Consider the following 21,385-nt stretch of genomic DNA (forward strand, 5'->3'; position numbering starts at 1 on the left):
TTACATCCCGTCCTCACCCTTGGTTTCGAAATGATAGGATTCGCACAGAACTAATTACTAAACCTGCCCTGCCAACCATTCTTAAAAGCCCTTTAGCTTTTTAACTGGCAAAATCAACTTTAAGAAGAATAATGTCTTTATAGGTAAGCAGTCAACAAATCTAGCCAATGCTATTTGGTTCTTCTTACAGTATACTGTGAGTCGTGATTTGTGTATATTTCTCGAGATTCTCTCCTAGGTGGAAGCATCTTGAGGATATGGGACAGATATCCTTCTTGGCCCCTAATACAATGTTGTACATTAACTAAGTGCTTAATAACTATCTGTGATACGGATAAATTAATCTGTAGCAGCCTTCTGGTGCTGGTTAGCTGGTTATCATGCAGTGCTGGGCGTGTCCGGCTCAGTGAATGCTAGTGAATTATATGTAATGGCGTTGTCTCCTAACATCTCCCTAATAATGATTTTTTCTGGGGAAGGGCAGCTAATCATGCCCTGGAGAGTCCTAGGCACCTTCTCCTTGTCTCCTTAGGTGGGAGTGTTGTCTTCAGGCACAGACAATCCTGGGTCTGGCAGCCTTACTAGCTTCTCTGAGTAGGTGGAGAATCTGGTTCAAAGAGGTTGTGAGACGACACCGGAGCTTCTACCACACGTTGGTGGCAGAGTGGAGGCCAGACACCTTCCTGACCGAATAGCTGATTTCTTGGAAGCAATTACCAATAGCCAGCTTTTTAATGAGCGGACATTTTCTTACATGAAACATGGCCTTTGCACTGGCTTCCTATGGGAACCTCTGCTTACAAATACCTCTGTTCTGTTCTTTTTTTTTTCTTTTTTTTACGTTTATTTATTTATTTTTGAAAGAGAGAGAAAGCACGAGTTGGGGAGGAGCAGAGAGAGAGAGAGGGAGACTGAGAATCTCAAGCAGGCTCCTTGCGGTCCACACAGAACCCAACACAATGCTCAAACTCCTGAACTGTGAGATCATGACCTGGGCTGAAGTTGGAGGCTTAATCGACTGAGCCACCTAGGCAACCCCCCCCCCTGTTATTTTTAATAATAGTTTTCCAGTAAGGTTTCTTCACCCTGAGGAATCCAAAAACTCACACCCTGCTCTATTTAGTGTTCCTGCCATCTCCCCCTTACCCTGCTCAATGTAAAACTGCAAATAGCCAGGCAAGAGGGAGGTGCTGTTTCATCTGGGTGATTGAAGATATCATTCTTTCTTTCTATAATCGCCGAATACTTTCTCCTCTGCTCTGTAATCCTTGGTGTATGGCTTCTTCAAACTCCTAGAGAAACTTGCCGATTCTAAAATATATTTATTTGTGTTCTCAGTAATGGAGTTGACTGGGAACTGTGACGAGAAAGGCCTCCCTCAACCCTGATTATGCATCGATGTTTACAATCAGCTCACAGTATCATCACACCCCAGCTTTTCTATATAGCAATGTAATGACAAGACACATTGGCACGTTGGTTTAATCACTGCCCTCAACTGGAAATACATCCATGTAATATTTTCTTGCACTTTGTTTCCCAGAGAGTGCCAGACCAGCAGCCAGACCAGCAGTCAGCACCTGCAGTGACTGGCAAGGTGTGCCTGGCAGCTTTACCAGCCAGATGCCAAGTTCTATCCTGTTCCAATAATAGCGTCTGGGTGGCAAGCTGGCTTCCTGCTCACATATAAATCTGCCACAGGCCCATGGAGTGCTCCTGGAAGCCTGGACTTGGATTGGCTGCTTACCACCCACCTCTGAGGAAGGGAGTGACTACCCCCGGCTCTTCCCTGAGTTCTAGTAACTGTGTGGTAGAATTCCCTCTGAAGGTTGAATGCCTGCTCCTTTTGGTGATTTCTGTGTCTACCTGGACCACCTTGGTTCTACTCTTGGTGCCCTACCACCCTCTCATGCAGAAATGACCTCCAAATCACAGCCGATGCTTCCCTACCTCTGTCTTGTACGGAGAACAGTTGGAGCTTGAGTGCACCAGCCAAGTGGCTTTGGGAAGGCAGATGGCTCTACTTCATTTTTGGTACAGAATGTGTCGAAGGGTCTACCCTGGCCCCTGTGGAGGCCAAATCAGCATGAAAAGTCTACATTTTTCAGTTGAATTACAGTGATTTTTCATGCCTAGTAAATACTCAAAAGAAGCATTCCTATTAAGTTCCTTTGCAAGTAGGCACTTGTCCTGGTAAGGACTTTCTCATTAAGGTAAGGACTTTACCATCTACTTTCCCATTAAGTAGATGGTAAATGAGGCTATTTCATAATTTCTACCACTGTTAAACTTTATGGAGATTGGGCAGAAAATAATAAGAAGTCTAGTTCTTTAGTAGAGAAGTATAAAGCTTTAGAGTAAGTGGCCAGAGTTTGAATTCAGTTTCTATACTTACGAGAAATAATTAGATAATAATAATAATAATAATAATAATAATAAAATAGAGATAATCATTATAGAATATAGTAATAATATACAAAATAATCATAGAATAATATATAAATAATGCAGATAATCATAAACTTCGACAGCACCGTAATTGAAGATCAAATGTAAGAATGCATGAAATGCACTTAACACAGCACCTAATACAAAATTAATACTATTCAGTGCTTTAAGACTTTTTTCTTTCTTTCTGGCTTCTTTCCAAGTCCTCAGAATGGATCTGCGTTCACATTCTTCAGTGTTACTGGCAGTTAGCACGGATGGCAAAGAGTCTTAAGTAAGTTGGTTTGAGGTTGAACGGCCTTGCTTGAGTGACTGCAGAGGCCCATTTTACTATTGTGTAACTTAAATTTTTCAGCTTTGACCTCGATGACAGGTTTGTGTAACATGCTGCAAGTCCCCCTGTAATTATGGTTAGATGAAAAGAATATATGGGATAATGATATGACTTTTCCCCACCCCTTGCTCAACACTGTGGTATAGAAGGAAGAGGCCTCTTGAGAAAGCACTTTCGGAATGGTAAGAGCATGTGTGTTGGTTTGTCTTAGAACACAACATTCTTGGATTCCGCTCCTGGTGGACTTGGTCAGGCCTACTGGGCTGAGGTTCGCTACAGGAGACAGTTAGAATGCAATGCTATGCAAGCAAGTGCGATTCACGGCCACTGAAGATTTTGCAGAAATGTTAATGTTTGCGAAGTCCTCTGAAGTTCATATTTTCCATGCATCTGGAAATTCCAGTTGCCAAAATTGAATTGTCGCTCTTTATAATTTCCATTCCTTTATTTGGTAGCTAGTCTGGGACTGCTCTTAATTAAGGACTCATACCTTCCTTCCAAATTTCTTCTTTAACCAGGCTTTATTTGCCTAACAGACTGAGGGGTGTCCTGGATTTTTTGTTGAAATCTGAGAGTTTAAGTGTCTGTGCATTCTCTATCCTAGTCTGGTGGTGAGCCAGACACCATTTCTTTTCTTTTCACCCACTTCCTCAGTGACACTTTTAAGGGCAACAGAAGCCCAAATTAGAGCTTCTCGATTAATGTGCACACAAATCACTTGAGGTCTTTGTTAAATTGCTGATTCTGGTTTAGGGGGTCTGGAGTTGGCTTGAGATTGTGCATTTCTAACACGTTTCCAGGTGATTCCCATGCTGCTGGAATGTAGATCAAGAGCACATGTATAACTTCATCCTAGGTTATACACAAAATTCTGTAGGGATCCAAGTCTCCAAACATTTACTGAGACTTTCAGCAAATCTAGCGTTTTTTTTTTTTTCTCTCTGAATCCTCAGGTGGAAGTTTTGGATCATTTTATCTTTTGGCAATACTAAACACCGTAGATTTATGAAGCCCTACTGTAGATCTATTTCCCTTGATTAGTTTATATTACATTAATATTTATCATCCACGTAGAATTTCAATCCTCATATATGTAACTGTTGCTGTGACAAACAACATACATATAAATAGAAATGTTTAGTCAGCTGCAGTGACTCTCTTGAGGCTGTTTTGCTTTTGCTGGCCTTTGGATTTTAAGTTTCCTTTTGTTGATTTCACCATCAGATTCATGGCCTTGTCAAACTTAGTGATATGTATCACCTATAAGATACCAGTGGGGTGTTTGCTATTGGCACTTTCCTGGATAACTCTAAACTGCACGAAAATTGCTCTTAATCTTTTTTTGTCATCTGCTCCATTGTTTAATAGGCACAAAGAGCCAGCTAGGATTTCTTTGGTCATCTTGTGTGATTGAACAATGAACAAATAAACCCAGACAACATGGTTAAAAACATCTCCCCACTTCCTCTTTTTGAAAACTAGGAATACATCTCAGACCAGAGAGGAGATGGAAATTTAGGATATACCTATTTGGAATTGAATAAAGTGACTTACAGCTTATCAAACGTCAACTCTTTTGGTTGAAAGCACAAATGATAGCATTGGCTAGGCTTTCCTGATTCTTCCTCCTTTCCTGGTTGTCTATTTATAATTTCCACTTTATAAGCACTTCCCTAGATTATCTAAAATTAATAACTCAAGCAACTAAAAGTAGTTTGCTACATTATTAGGCTGTTTATTTCAGAACTTTCTTCTTTCCTAATGTAAGGGTTTATTACTATTAACTTCCCTCTTCGAACTGATTTTGCTGCATCCCTTTTTTTGGTATGTTGGTTTTACATTTCTGTTTGTTTCAAGATATTTTTTGATTTTCCTTTTGAGTCCTTATTTGACCCATTTATGGCTCAGGAGTGTGTTGTTTAATCTCCACATATTTATGAAACTTCCAGTTTTCCTCCTGTTATTGATTTCTAGTTTCATATCATCGCAGCCAGAAAAGATACTTGGTATGGTTCCAGTCATTTAAAATTTTCTAAGACTTGTTTTGTAACCTAGCATATGACCTATCCTGGACAATGTTCCATGTGCACTTGAGAAGAATGTGTATTCTGCAGCTATTAGATGGAATGCTCTGCGTATGTCTGTTAGGTTCATTTGGTAGAAAGTATAATTCAAGTTCAATATTTCCCAACTGATTTTCTGTCTGGATGATCTAGCCATTATTGAAGGTGAGGTACTGATATCCTCTACTATTATTGCATTGTTATCTACTTCTCCCTTCAGATTTGTTGGTATTTGCTTAATATACTTAAGTGCTCCAACTTGGATGCACACATATTTATCAATGTTACAGTCTCTTGATGAATTGACCTTTTTATCCTTATATTACCTTCTTTGTCTCTTGGTACAGTTTTTGACTTAAAGTCTATTTTGTCATGTATAAATATAGCTATCCCTACCTACTCCTGCTGTCTCTATGTTTCCATTTGCATGGAATATCTTTTTCCATTCCACTACTTTGAGCCTATGTGTGCTCTTAAAGTTGAAGTGAGTCTCTTATAGACAGTATATAGTTGGGTTTGGTGTGTGTTTTTAATCAGCCACTCTATGCCCTTTGATTGGAGAATTTAATTTACTTACATTTAGAGTAATTATTGATAGATAAAGATATACTAATGCCATCTTGTTTGTTTTCTTGCTGTTTTGTAGTTTATTGTTCCTTCTTCCTCTCTTGCTCTATTCCTTTGTGAATCAATGATTTTCTGTAATGCTATGCTTTGATTCCCTTGTCTTTATCCTTTGTGTATCTACTGTAAGTGTTTGCTTTGTGGTCACCATGAGGCTTAAGTAAAACATAGATATAATAGTCTACGCTAATAACTTGGATCATGTACAAAAACTGTCCTTTTACTCCCCGGCATATTTTATGCTTTTGATGCCCCAATTTACACCTTTCTGTATCTTTTATCCATTAACAAATTGATGTAGCTATAGTTATTTTTAATAATTTTGTCCTTTCATCTCTATACTGGAGTTAAATGATTAATATACTTATTATGGATTTGTATTATGGAGTATTATGAATTTGACTATATGCTTAACAGTGTTATCTTATATTTCCATATGTTTTCATGTTCCTAATTAATGTCCTTTTATTTCAGCTTAAAGAACTCTTTTCAGCATTTCTTGTGAAGCAAGCCAGTGGTGATTAACTCCTTCAGCTTTTGTTCATTTGGAAGAGTCTTTATCTCTCCTTCATTTCTGACAGACAACTTTGCTAGGTATAGAATTCTTGTGTGGCAGTTATTTTCTTTCAGCCCTTGAAATATATCATCCAAGGGGCACCTGGGTGGCTCAGTCAATTAAGTGTCTGACTCTTGATTTCTGCTCAGTTCATGATTTCATGGTTTGTGGGATTGAGCCCCATGTTGGGCCCTGCACTAACAGCTCTCTCTATCCCTGTCTCTCTGTGCTTCCCCTGCATTGGCTGTCAAAATAAATAAATAAACTTAAAAATATATATATCATCCCACCCTTTCCTGGCCTGAAAGGTTTCTGCTGAGAAATCTACTGGTAGCCTTATGAGGTTCCCTTGCATATGAGGAATTTTTTTTTCTCTTGCTGCTTTTAAAATTCTCTCTTTGTTGGGGAGCCTGGATGGCTCAGTCAGTTAAGTGTCTGACTTTGACTCAGGTCATTATCTCACAGTTCATGAGGCTGAGCCCCACATTGGACTCTACTGACAGCTCAGAGCCTTGAGCCTGCTTCGGATTCTGTGTCTCCTGTCTCTGACCCTCCCCTGCTCATGCTCTGTCTCTCTCTCTTTCTCAAAAAAATAAACATTAAAAAACACAAAATTCTCTCTTTGTCTTAGATTTTAGACAGTTTTATTATAATGTGTCTTGGAGAAGATTTCTTTGTATTGAATCTGTTTAGGGACCTATGAGTATCATACACTTGATGTTTAAATCTTTCTCAAGATTTCTGGATTCAAGCTTCAAGATGTTGACTTAGTAGATCTGAGGATGGCAATGATCAGTTTCCTTTGCTGATTCCTCTTCCTCTCTCTGACTTCTAAATATTAGAGTGTCCCCAGATTCAGATGTCTTTTGTTTTCTAGCTATGCTCACTCCCTAGATAATGTTATCTAGGCTCAGAGATTTAAATACCATGTACACACTGATGATTTCTATACTCCTAGCTCCAGCCTGCTCCTTTCCCTGAACTCTAGACTAATGCATTAACCACCTATCCAACATTTCAAACCTAGTATGTTTTGATTCCCTTCCAAACCCGTTTTTTCCCCCCATAGTCTTTTCCATCTCAGAAAATGCAGCTACATGCTTTTGGTAGCTCAGGTTGAACGCCTTTCTCTTTTATACCTCACATAAATATTGCTAGCAAATCCTTAACTTTCAAAACATATCCCAAATCTTACTACTCTTCACCATGGCCACTTCTCTATCCTGGTCAAAGTCACTATCATCTCTCTCCTGGATTATGGCAATTGTCTCCTAATTAATCTCTCTGCTGCTCCATTCAGCACCAGCCTTCCGGCCTGCTCTCTCACCACCCTCTCCCTTACTCCTTCCACTCATGCTATATTGGTTCCTAACTCTTCTTGAAATATACCATGTATGTTCCACCCAGGGCTTTCATACAAGCTGACCCCTCTGGCTGGAAGGATCTCTCTTGAGATATTTGTACACCACACTCTCTCACTTCCTTCAGGTCTCTTCTTAAGTGTGATCTAGCAAATAGAGGCAGCCCTGACTAACCCATATAGAATAGTGATAGCTCTACAACCCGACTTTATTTCTCTGCATAGTATTCATCCCCACCTGAGAGGTTTTACATTTTTATTTTTTTATTGTCTGGATCCTCCCATCAGATATAACCTCTAGGAAAGAATGACTTTTTTATGCCATCACTGAACAGGCACTCAATGTATACTTGTAATAGTTGTAGAATGAATGAATGAATGAATGAGAACTGTATTGCCCAGCAATGATTTTCTAAGCATAGTGTCTATTTCAAATTAGAAATTTATTGAGGTCATACCCTATCTTGTTAATTTCTGTACCTTATCAAATAAACATTTGTTGAGTGAATGAATAATTGTAGTGTAGAGGAAATACTACACACTTTAGAGAAAGGTAGCTGGACTCAAATTCTGTCTTGGCCTTGGATTAATCATGTAACTTAGGCTAAGTGATTAGGTCTTCCTGAGCCATAATTTCCACATAAGGAGATAAAAGTTTTATTTATTTATTTATTTATTTATTTATTTATTTATTTATTCATTTATTTATTTACAGATAGAGAGAGAAAGAGAGAGAACGAACATGGGGAGGGGAAGAGAGAAGGAGAGAGAGAATCCCAAGTGGGTTTCAGGCTGATAGTGAGGTTTGACCTCATGAACTGTGAGATCATGACCTGAGCCAAAATCAAGAGACAGACACTTAACCAGCTGAGCCACCTAGGCACCCCCCAAAGCTCTACCTATGGTTCTTCCAAGGATTAAATGAGATAACGTATTTAAAGTTCTTAATATAAAGACTTAACTATATTCGGAACATAGCATATTGATGCTGATATTCTTCATCACCAATATTAATGTCTTCTCTCTTTTCCTCTTCATTATATTTACTTCCTACTTCACAGATTCTTTAAAATCAATGAAAGGTATTAACCCAAGCTCTGGTAACTGAGTTTCTCACTGCCCCAGGTTCATAAAGTCTAGATTAATGGAAATCCTAGATTTATCCCGAAGACTCAAGTGAAGAGTATAAATGGCCACAAATTCATACTTTGGAGGAGCTTAAAAATAGGTCTAGAATATATTCAGAACCCACCTACTACTACCTCTACTTTTATCTCTTCTGTAGATTAGTGCAACTGGTTTCCTAGCTTTTGTCCTTGTGCTAACTCTACTCTAACTACAATAGTCTTCTTGTTGTCCCTGGGGCATGTTATCATGCATGGCCCATCCCCAGGACCTTTGAGCTTGTGATGTCCTCTGACCGGAATATTCTTTCCTAAAATACTTGTAGCACTCATACTCTTGCTTCAGATCTTTGCTCAAAAATTCATCCTTACAAAAAAGTCTTCCTTGGGCCCCTTTTTGTCAATTTCAATGCTTCCACCCTAGGAAGACACATGACCTTTCCCACTTTACTATTTTTTCCATAACGTCATGTCATCATAGGACAAACTATATATTTATCACTCAAGAGTAGAACATAAAGCTCCATGAGGGCAGGATTTTTGCTTGTTTTGTTCCCCCCTCCCCCTTTACCCCAGTGCCTGGCACACAGTGGCTGATTAAAGATGTTTATTACATGAATTGGTAAATGAATAAATGAATGAATGAATAAGGGAAGAGGGATGGATAGGGGTTGCCTGAGTGTCCAGGTGGGAATGTGAACTGGAAGGAAGAGGGGTAAATTTAGAATACACATCTGCTTCTGTGTCCTCAGGCTTGGCGGGCTCAGAGGTGGCTCAGCTCCTGTCACCTGGCCCACTGACAGCTGACATCATAACAAAGCAATGTGCTGGAATGAGTCAGGTTCTGGAATGCTGGAAGACCTCCACATGTCAGGGTGACCTTAAAAGTGGGGATCCATGGTCTCTTGTTGCATATTCCCCCCAAGTAATTAACTCAAGGCCAAGGACCGTCACTGGTGTTGTCCCCAGTTCTCAAGGAACAGATACAGAAAATGGTGGTTTCCAGAAACATCTCACTGGCAGAGCAGAGTTGACTTCTTTGTTTTCTTTCTGGATTACGCTTTCGCTGGCTTGAAGGAGGCAACTGGCTGTGTAGGTTTAAAATGTTCCTTTAAGGGTCTACTATATGTCGGAGAGCAAAGGAAAGAATTAATTAAGCAAAGTAGAACTTGGAAGGTGATTTGACTGTAGTTAGTCATCATCTTTAACCTTGGTGCTTTCATTATGGTCAGGAAGCACACTCTCTGGGTCACTTTGTCTTGTGGTGGCTCACTCGTCATGCCTATCCCTAAAGGATATGGGCAGTTGGCTTAGATCAGCATTGTTGGACTGCTTCCTTCTTTGGAGAGTGGGCTGGAAAACTTCTCTGCTCTCAGAGGTGCCTCTGGGGGTGAGAAAGATGAATCAGATTGCAAGCAAAAACCAGAAAGAGGGATGGGGTGGAGTTGGGGAAGAGTCACTTCCTAACTTAACGTGACTTTCCCCAACCCTGAAAGAAAGTCTTGGGTGGTTTTTTGGAATGAGTAGCAGCTGAATCTCTTCTGGGATTTTAGGCCCCAATGGGCAGTCTCTCCCTCTGTGGGTCCAGCCTCTTCTGGAAACCCCCTTCCTGGCCCAGCTCCCATTGAATGGATGCTGAGAACACCACCTCCCACTCTTGACCCTTCAGCCCAAGGAGTGGTGGCATTTTGCTTCTTTGGCTCATCTTGAGGAAGTCTTACCATTTCCTGTTTGGATTCTCAGCTTTTCCATCAGCTATGTAACCTGTTCTATGTATCAATTTCCTTTTGTTTGAAAGATACAGAATGGGTTTTGTTTTCTTGACTGCACTCTCACTGGTCTGCTCAGTTCAAACTGGTTTTAAATTTGTGAAGATAGGACTACTTCTCACATTGTTTTTGAGTTTTAAAAAATGTATAAAGCTTAAAATATTCACTTTGATCTGTACAGATGTATACATTTATCTGGTCATGTCTTTGTTTAATATTTGCATACCACTCTATGGGTTTCCTGAACATGGGCACTGGGACACTGGTTTTCTGCTGTAGGTTGAAAAACCAGAGAATTTGCGAATGGTTTTTTACTTAGTTTCCCACTGTGTCATCAAATATCTGCTGCCAACCAGAGGTACAGGTTTTTTAAAATTGCATTTAACTTCTCTGAGCCTCAATTTCTTCATTTAAAGAAAAAAGGAAGTTGTATTTGATGGGTCATTTAAAAACTTTGATTTAGCCTCAAAACTCATTTTTAAAGTACAATCTGACCTGAACCTCAACATATAAAGTAGGAGATCCTAAGCTCTCCTCACTGACCTCCAGATGATCTCACCTTGTCTCCTACAGCAGGCCTGAGTTCTCACTGTCCAGCGCTGGAGTACAAAATGATTAAATAAAGAGTACTCGCATTCTGCTCTATTTTTGATTTTATACTTCTTGAAGGAATCCAGAGACTTTGTTTCTCAGAATTTTATTTTTCAGTTTTAGAACTAAGATATAAAAAACACCAAACATTTTTAAGCTTGATTTTTACCTATCTTAATTAATTTACCTATGTCATCTTCATTACTTATCTTAATGCAAACATTTTTTAGCCTGATGTTTACTTCTCTTTACTTATCTTACTGTGAAGCAGAAAATCCCATGTTTCCTTGGAAGATCTAAGGTTTTGTTGGAAAAAAGTGCCAATAGAAAATTCTCTTATTAAAAGAAATAAAACCGGGTCTGCCCTCCTAAGAGGATATTCCTGTTTCCTAAATGCAATATCCCACAGACACTGCCAGGGCCGCCTGATTCCCTGGCCTTCATGCTCCTCCTCTTGCTAAGACAACATCTTAGCCTCGCTCTGCTCTCCATTGCACTTTGGAGAAATCCTATGCTGGGTGGAACTCTCAGGGGCTCTAGCTCAATACTCCCGTGACTTAAACTCAAGTTATTGTTGCCGGAACTCTGCCTTTGGCTTTGCTCCCAGTTTAGCGTATCGTGGACACCAAGTTCCCCTTAAACTCGATATTGAGGCAAAATCCACCTATTTTCCTGTGCCTGGTTTTCCATCCTGATTACCTGCTGAGAGTCCTAGCCACATCAGACCTGCTTGCCAGTTCCTCCCCAGGACTGGGCACTGCTTCCTGCTCAAAGCTCTTTAGTGCTAATCACTTTTAATCAGAGTCTCAAGTATGTCCTATTTCAGGACACTGGTATGCGCCGTCCACCTGCCAGGACACCCTGTTAGATCTTGCTGACAAGGCCCCCCTCATGGACTTCTTTCTTAAAGAAATCAGTTATCTGTTATCCGTTTGGGTGCCCTGAATATTCTGCCACTCTGGGCTCCCTCACACTCCCCAAAGGCAGTCTGTTTCTTCATTACTTGTGCCTGGATCTAGGTCCTGTCCCATTATGGTCCCTATGGTTCTATCCTAGTTAAACTTTCCATGTCTAATCTGGGTCAGGAGCTAGTACTAGTTACATGAGACCTTTTGCCTGTCATAAGATGCAAATCCTTTCTGGGTCCAAATAATCTTATTTCCCTCTCCACACTATTATGCTTCTGTTAATCACATAATTATTGAATACCAGGTGCTAGAGGATATGAAGTTTAATAAATAAGCGGCCTTTGGGAACTGATAGTCTTGCTGGGAAGAGGTTTTAAACAACTAATTGTAACTATGATAATGATTGTGCTCTTAGAGCACAGAAGAAAGAAGTCCAAATACAAAGGGGGGGGGGATAGTGGTGGGGGAAGAGATACTTTCAGGGAGCCTTGAAGGATTAATAGAAGCTCATCACTGGTGGATGAGGAAAATCCAAGCAGAGACATCAAGACATGTTTGAGGAAGGTGGAGTTAGTGGTTGTGGGTGTGGCTGTAGCACCAAAGAAATGAAGGTGAAAAGGTATAAGATGAAGGCCAAGGGGTTTAGGCTGTATTGTTCAGCAATCAGAGTTAAGGGAGAGTCTGAAGTAGCAGACTGTCACAATTGTATTTGCATCTTATGGAGATTCTTTGGAGGTATCGGTTGGAAGGAGGTGAGACCGGAGGTAAGAACACCAGTAGACAGGCTTTCATACAATAACTGAGGCAAGAAATAGTATGTGCTTACGAGGAAAACTATCAGTGGAGATGGGCTGGAGTGGGGGAAGATTTGAAAAGTGTTTATGAAGTAGAATAGACAGGATTGGTGATCAGTTGAAAAGAAAAGTGAAGAGGGAGCTGTTGAAATTAACTCTCAGAAACCTGGGAGCTACGGAGGATAACTCCCAAATGTGTGCTTGGGAATTGGGTAAGAATGGGGATACCATTCCCTAAGATGGGACTGCAAAGGAGGTGATTTTGGACATGTTCTGTGAGAAGCATCTGGGGGATGCCAAGTAGAGATGTTCCATAGACAGCCCACAGTCTGAAAATCACATCCGGCTCAAGAAAGACTCCTTGGCTTCAGATTAATTTGGAAACTATCAATATATACAGGATGACCATAAATCCCAAAAACATAGACAATAATATTTTGTCATGTATTGTAATATAGTATTGATAAATCATTTCTTATGGATTCACCTACATTTCCAGACTTCATGGCCATCCTGTTGAAATCTGTTAGAGCCAGATAGAATATATAATGTAAGAAAAGAAAGGGATTGAACCTGGAGTCCTGGGAACTACAGTATTTATGGGGCAAAGGAGACTGAGAAGAAACAGAGAGGAGGTGAGATTTAAAGCCCTGAGAAAGCCCAAGAGGAGAGTGCTACTTCCACTGAGATGGAAGGGAAAGTGGTGAGATGAGTAAGAATGTGCAGATGTCAGCCCAACTTGCCATCAGACTCCTTTAAACCTTTTCCCCCAGCGGCCAAAAGTATTACTTTCTCTAGAACAGTGGTTCTTAACTTTTATAGGGTAACACGTTCTTTGAGAATCTGATGGAAGCCACGGACCCTCTTCCACCCATGAATAGCAGGAATGGAATGCAGTGTTATGGGGTCACAGAACTTCTGAGCCCAACACCCAAGAATCTCAGGTTAAGACTCCTGGTATTTTATAAAACTGCTTCTAAATACAGAGAAGGTCTTAGTTTCCCCGCATTTTGGGGAAACAGAGGTTTATTTTCTTGTGAGACAGCAGAAGAAAAAGAATGAATGCTACGCAGCAGCATGATGTCATTAAGTTTATCAAAGCCCAAATGATTTTTTTTTTCTCCCATTAGAGGGAATTTTTTTCCCTTTCCTTTTTTTCTGTTGTCTCTTCCTAGACAGCTTAATTGTTTTTTTTTTTTTTCTGAGCTGAAATTGACTTTACCTTTCTTTGCATAGTTATTGATTGTTGCTACCATAAATTGCTTCCGCTTGTAAGTCTCAGCCACAGAGTTTTCAGAAAATTTTTAAAATCATATTTCTTCTGGAGAACATTTAGAATCCTATTTTCCCCCAACAGATGTAATGCAGTTTCTTTACATTGCTCCTTTTCGTTTGACACTGTGATCTTATCTCCTTTAAACATTCCTTCATTTGGGCTCTCTTGGCACTGTGCCCTCCCTTTCTGTCTCTGTGCTCTTTGTAATTGTTTTTAGGTCTCTTTGTTGACTTATTTGTGCAGCTAAGGGCATCTTCGAAGGCTCTGTTCTCAGTGCTTTGCTTTCGTTTGTTTTTTACCCACTCCTTTTCATTTAGTTAATTCTAACAAACATGTGAGTGGGGACTATGTTTCGTGCACTTACTCTTCTAACTGCAAAAATCCTCTCTGAGGATTTATGCCTCCAAATTGTGCCTCTAGCTCTGACATGACACAATGACATAATTCCCACGCTGCCACCACGTCACTTCAAGATGTCCCAGCTCTGCTTCCCCTTCTAACTGGCCTTTCTTACAATTTCATTTTTCCATGCCAACCAGTAGCCTCATCAATTTTCAGTTTCTCAGCCTAGAAGTTTGGAATGTTTTTAATCTTTGATCATACCAGAAGTGAAAAACAAGGCAAAACTACCAAAACTCTGTTGAAAACTCTGTGACCTTGTTAAGTTCACAAAATAAAACACTGGTTTCCAGCTTATTGATCTTTATGATCAGCTTTATTGATCTTGTACTTTTAGTGATTCCCCTTTTAGTCCTGCTACTTTTCTGTCTTTCATCATTTTCTTTCTTCTTTTTTCACTCTTGTGTTTTAGGTTCTTCTGTGTCATTATTCTGATCTCACATTGCTCTCCCTTATGTGCTTTTGTACATTATGTACTTTTGCACTTATCATATGTGTGGACTATGTCCAATAGATGTCAATCTATTGTTTTGGATATATTTCACATGTTGATAATTTAATATCAGGCATTGAAATTCTCCACTTAATATCTAGATTATTTTTTATCCTACTCTCCTTCAATATCATCTGGTTAAGCTTGGAAAATTTCAGATGGGAAAATGAAAAAGGTCAATGATATCTAGCTATAGATCTTCTTGTCACATCCTAAATTTTACAGTTTTTGCGTCACAACTCAATTTTTCTTCTCCTTGGTTTTATGATTCTCACTGTTGGATAATGGCAAAGTTGACATCAGAATCATACTCTGAAACTTCCACACCAAACTGAGATAGCAGTGTCCTATTCAGCACAATATGAATTTGAAGTCATAAGAGGGACAAACTTACGAAAGGTGACAAATGGGCTAGAGGTGAGTCAGTGTCTATCACTTAATTTGGCTTTTGGCTTTTCACTAAGCCTTTTTTTCCATGAGGGTGTTTATCATAATAGACATATGTTTTCAATGTATCAATCAGGAGGGTGTGTGGTCTTGTTTATTCTTGATTAAAAAGCCTATGTCAAATAAAAATCATTTCAAAGTTCCAGTAATAATTGGAGCAATAAGATGGTAAGGGGTAATTAAAGGATGTGGCTTTCTTTCAGAAACAAAAACGAATCTGGTGACCACATGTACTCTCCTCCTCTTCTTTAATGAGTGTGCTGAAAGATGTCAGGGTTAGAAACTATGGAGATTGGAGATACACCAACTTCATGCTAATATGTCAGATACAAGTCCAAATTCCCACATTGACTACATTCAAGAATTTGCACCTGGTGATGCTGTATGCTAACCAGCAATGTGCACATTTCACGCTGTGATGATGCCTAGTCATAGTGGCACTGGTAGTGTAGATGTCTGTTCCCCACCACCCCGCCCCCCACTTTCCTCCCCCCCACCACATCTTTTAAATGGGAAGTATAGTTGCTTACCCTTCCCATTTTGAACTCTTGGACTACAAACCATAAATTACCCAGGTTATTGCTCATGAATTGTGGCCATTTAAGGACTTTCTATTTCAGCTGGTTTGACTTGGAAAACTCAGACCATTGAGAATGAGAAATTATCCTGGGGACAAAATGTTTTTACTATACACATTGCTGTTTTCTTCTTTTTTGCAAAAATTTTGTTGAGTTTATTGGCCAGCATGAAAAAAAAATTCCAATCCTTTTGGTCAGTACTGAATGATTTGATCCCATGTCTTTGTGTCTTTTGAGAGTTGTCCAATGGGTCCATCATAGCACATTAAACAGCTGCTTCTCTGTTCTATTTTGTGCTTTATTGGTCAATTCCCATTGGTTTAGTTTCTGTGCCTTTAATAGGACTGTCTATTCAGATTAATAGTCATGAACACAATGATGTGGTGATAAGGACCATCTTCTATTTAGGGTTTGGCTAATTCAATTGTACTTGAAAAATGTGCTCTGAGATCTACTTTAAGGAAACAAATAAGAAAGAATGTGATAATCTGACTATTATCTTAGCCATTGAGAAAATTAGATATGTGAATAAAAAAGTAACTCGGGAAAAAGATAAAGCATGCTCTAAATGTGGTATAGGAATAAATGGTGTGAGAGCAGCAAAGGTAGGTGAGGGCAGTAGGTATGTATTCTTCCTAAGATCCTTACAGGAAAGGTTGATGGTAAACTGTCACCTCATAAGTGGGGAAAGAATGAAGGGAACCTTAGTTTCCTCTTTAGAATAGAACCCTTTGCCTGTGATCAGTTGCTTATTAGGCTACTAAACTACAATGCTTCTGACTAATTATTCTTCTAATTGGCTACAGCACACTTTTAACTAGGGTTTCACATTTATTTCATCTAAAAGAACTTTAAGAAATTGCTTAAGTAGTCCCTGAGGCCAGCACATGCTTTTATTTGAGATGTTTCAAGATTGATTATCTGACTCATTAGAGAATAAATATGAATATTCTTAATGGGAGTTAAGGACTGTGTTCTAAGACTTTTTAAAATTTAAATTTTAGTTAATATACAATGTCATATTGGCTTCAGTAGTAGCATTCAGTGCTTTCTCACCTTACATACAACACCCAGGGCTCATCACAAGTGTCCTCCTTAATGTCATCACCCATTTAGCCCACCTGTGTTCTAAGACTTAGATGTTGCCTCTTTAATAAATCATGCTTCTTCATTGTACTATTTTGAGTAGAAAAGATGCTGATTCTTCTTTTAGATGTGTGAAGACGAAGGATCATGTTCCTGGAGTGGGAAACTAGATGCAGCTCAGACTCCAATGTTAGATCTTGGAATGAATGCGTCATACCAAGGGGGGTCAGGCTTTGTTTAAACTGACATGTTGGTGGATGAGTTACTTAAACTCTTAAATTCAATTTTTCCATATGAAAAGTTGAGATAACATATTACTTTGCAGAGATTAAAATATATATTATATATTATTTGGAAAATAGTAGATGCTCCAAGAACTATAGCTCCTATTACAACAACAGCAACAGTAAGAACAACAATGATAAATAACACAGAGTGCTTACTATATTCCGGATGCTGTTCTAAGAGTTTTACATGTGTTATCTCATTTAATCTTTGCAACAATATTATAGGCTACCCATTGACTCCATTTTATAGGTAAGGCACAAAGAGTTTAAAATATCTTTCCACCTTGTTATTTGTCCACAGTGAAGCATAGTATCAAAGATGCAATACTATACTTATTCCAAAGATTTTCTTTGGAAGGAATGTAATGAAACATTTTAGGACATGATGCCGATAAACAGAACTTGGAAAATCAAGAAAGTTCTCAATTCTTTCCCTTTGCTCAGCTAATCAATTTTCAATTCATGCCCATTGAGAAGGCTGGTATTTTAACATTTGTGGACATGTTTCAGCCTCAACTGCTATATTCTGATGGTGAACTGTCTTTTTCTAGGAAGTACACTGTTTTTGTAAAACCTAATAATACCTAGAATTGCTTGTTATTAAAGAATCTGTTTAGAATTTTGAGGAGAGGCAAATAGAGTGACTATTGACTGATATTACAATTTGAAAATTATTTTAGATGTTTGTGCTCATTATTATACACAAATGACACTTAAAACTATGGGCCAGTGCTCCTACTGTTTCTTTCGTTACTTAAAAAAATATAAAATGGGGCGCCTGGGTGGCTCAGTTGGTGAAGTGTCCAACTCTTAATTTTGGCTCAGGTCATGATCTCTTGGCTCATGGGTTTGAGCCCATGTTGGGTCCACACTGACAGTGCAGAGCCTGTTTGGGATTCTCTCTCTCCCTCTCTCTCTGCCCCTCCCCCACTCTCACACATTAGCTCTCTCTTTCCCTCTTAAAATAAATAAATACACTTAAAATATATGTAAAATAAAACAAGGCAAAACAAAACAATCTGGTTTAGAAGTGAAATCATAAGGCCATTACATAGTTGCATTTTTTTTTTTACTTGTTTTTATTTTGTTTTCTGTTGAAAGAATAGAATGAAAAACACATTTAAAAGTCAGGCCATTCTGCATTTGGCAAGGAGCTAGTTTAATTAGGTAATTATCACAGTTTCTTTCTGTTCTTCAGAATCAGTTTATAGCCTGAAGCATTTAAAATTTCTTATCATAAAATTTAGATAGGATCTGTTTTTGGGAAGAGTTTGAGAAGGATTGGTAATAATTCTTCTTTGAATGTTTGGTAGAATTCACCAGTGAAATCATCTGGTTCTGGACTTTTGTTTGCTGAAAAGTTTTTGATTACTGATTCATCTCCTTGCTAGTAATCCCTTTGCTTAGGGAAATTAAGAAGGAAATTCCATTTATAATTGTATCAAAAAGAATAAAATACCTAGGAATAAATTTATTCAAGGAAGTGAAAGGCCTGTATATTGAAAACTATAAGGTTTTAATGAAAAATTGAAGAAGACACAAATCATTGGAAAGATATTTCATGCTTATGGACTGGAAAAATTAATATTGTTATTAAATGCATTAAAATGTTCATACTAAAGCAATCTACAGACTCAATGCAATCCCTATCAAAATTGCCATGACATTTTTCACAGAAATAGAACGAACATTACTAAATTTTGTTTCAAACCATAAAAGATCCTGACAGTCAAAGCAATCTTGAGAAAGAAGAACAAAGCTGGAGGCATCATGCTCCCTGATTTCAAAATATATTACAAAGGTATAGTAATTAAGACAGTATGGTACTGGCATGAAAACAAACACACAGATCAATGGAACAAAATAGAGAGCCCAGAAATAAACCCACACATATATGGCCAATTAATTTATGACAAAAACAGCCAAAAATATACAATGAAGAAAAGATGGTCTCATCAATAAATGGTGTTGGAAAAATTAGATAGCCACATGCAAAAGAATGAAACTTGACCACTATCTTCCATCAGACACAAAAATTAACTCTAATGGATTAAAGACTTGAACATAAGACCTGAAAACATAATACTCCTAGAAGAAAACATAGGCAGTTAGGTACTTGACATGGGTCTTGGGAATGATTTTTGATTTTGACACCAAAAGCAAAAGCAAACATAAACAAGTGGGACCACATCAAACTAAAAAGCTTCTGCATGAGAAAGAAACCATCAACAAAATGAGAAGGCAGCCTACTGAATGGGAGAAAATATTTGCAAACTATGTATCTGATACATAGGGGGCTATAGGGGGCTAACATCCAAAATACATAAAGAGCTCACACAACTGAATAGTAGAAAAACAAGCAATCCAATTAAAAGTGGGCAGATCTGAATAGACATTTTTCAAAGAAGGCATACAGACAGTCAATGGGCACATGAAAAGATGCTCAACATCACCAATCATTAGGGAAGTGCAAATTAAAACCATAGTGAGCTATCTCCTCATACTGTTTAAAATGGCTATTATCATAAAGACAAGAAAAACAAGTGTAGGCAAGACTATGGAAAAGAGGAGACCCTCATGCACTGTTGGTAGCAATGCATATTGGTACAGCCACTATGGAAAATATTATAAAATTTCCTCAAAAAATTAACAATAGAACTACCATATGATTCAGCAATGTCACTTCTAGATATTTATCTGAAGAAAATGAGAATGCTAACTTGAAAAGATACATACACCTCATGTTTATTGCAGCATTACTCCCAAGATATACAAACAACCTGTGCTTATCAATGGCTGAGTGAATGAAGAAATTGTGATGTGTGTATACACACACACACACACACACACACACACACACACACACAATGGAATGTTATACAGCCATAAAAAAGAATGAAATCTTGCCATTTGTGACACTATCATTGGAACTTGAGAGGATTATGCTAAGTGAAATAAGTCAGACACAGAAAGACAAATACTGTATGATCTCTCTTACACACTGAATCTAAAATAAACTATAACCCAGCTCATAAAAACAAAACAAAAACATTTAAGGAGTATTCTGCAGTTGTCAAGGAGCCACTTTAATCAGGTAATGACCACAGTTTCTTCTTGTTTTTCAGAATCATATTATAGTCCAAAACACTTAAAATTTCTTACCATAAAATTCAGATAGGTTACTATAGCTTCCATAGTTCTATAGCAACTAAGCACATAAATATTGTGATTAAGATAATAGAAAATATTAATGATAGTACAAAGGGATTTATCTAAAAAAATACTGAGAAGTTAGATACACTTTCATAAAATTCATTAGTAGTTATAGTGAGTTTTTATTAATAATAATGTGCACATTTTTGATGCCTAAGCAATTAAAATTTTTTAACATTTATTTATTTTTGAGAGACAGAGCGTGAACAGGGGAGGAGCAGAGAGAGAAGGAGACACCAACTCCGAAGCTGGCTACAGGCTCTGAACTGTCAGCAGAGAGCCCCATGCAGGGCTCAAACTCACAAACCACCAGATCATGACCTGAGCCAAAGTCAGAGGCTTATCGGACTGAGCCGCCCAAGTGCTCCAAGTGCGTTAACAATTTAAAAGTCTCACTGGGAGTGAAGAAAATGAAAGGTTTGATCTAACATTTCCTGAACATTCTGGGTACTATAACCACGGAAACTGTAATATTGTAATACAACAATGTTAATAAACTAAGTTAACAAAGTAATTTGTTTCTGATATGTAGTGTGCTGATGATAGTTTGCAATATTTGGTTCTTCATTTCTTTGCTTTGACAGGTCAGAAGTTTAGCCATCTCAAATGCGTTGTTTCGTTTGTAATGTTTTGTGGGTGGGGTGGGTGGATTAAAGGACTCCTAGATACATTGTTTCTTGGGTATTGGAAATCTAGGTTGAAAGAACTCATCTGTCTTGTTAATTACAAATGCACCACCGGTGGAAGAGGGGTTAGCAGAGGCCAATTTGAAGAAGGATCTACTACACTGATGTTTTGCTGACATTTCAACTAGTGAATTTTACTGCAGAAGAAAAGGTCTAGGCGGTGTGATCCTGACGTGTTTGAGGGGAGCCCCCTCAATTCCAAAAAAGCTTGTGTGAGTCTAAGGTAAATGCTCTTGCCACTCAAATTCTTTGAAGAAACAAAACAATAGCCATACACAAGATTACTATCTGAACTTAAATGCGTTATAGGCAAGTTATATGTATCTATATGCAGACAAGATGTATATTA

At 38.4% G+C, this 21,385-nt stretch overlaps 1 long non-coding RNA gene across 1 annotated transcript in view; it reads right to left on the reverse strand.

Moving 5' to 3' along the window:
- Positions 1-9,073: 9,073 nt before the first annotated feature.
- LOC123386087 overlaps positions 9,074-21,385 on the reverse strand; it is a 32,871-nt gene continuing 20,559 nt past the window's right edge. Inside the window, exon 3 of the long non-coding RNA XR_006599603.1 lies at positions 9,074-9,893. This is a non-coding gene — a long non-coding RNA (uncharacterized LOC123386087). The remainder of the gene's footprint in view (positions 9,894-21,385) is intronic.

The sequence above is a fragment of the Felis catus genome, chromosome B3 (assembly GCF_018350175.1).
Source record: "Felis catus isolate Fca126 chromosome B3, F.catus_Fca126_mat1.0, whole genome shotgun sequence".
In the NCBI taxonomy this organism is placed as follows: domain Eukaryota; kingdom Metazoa; phylum Chordata; class Mammalia; order Carnivora; family Felidae; genus Felis; species Felis catus.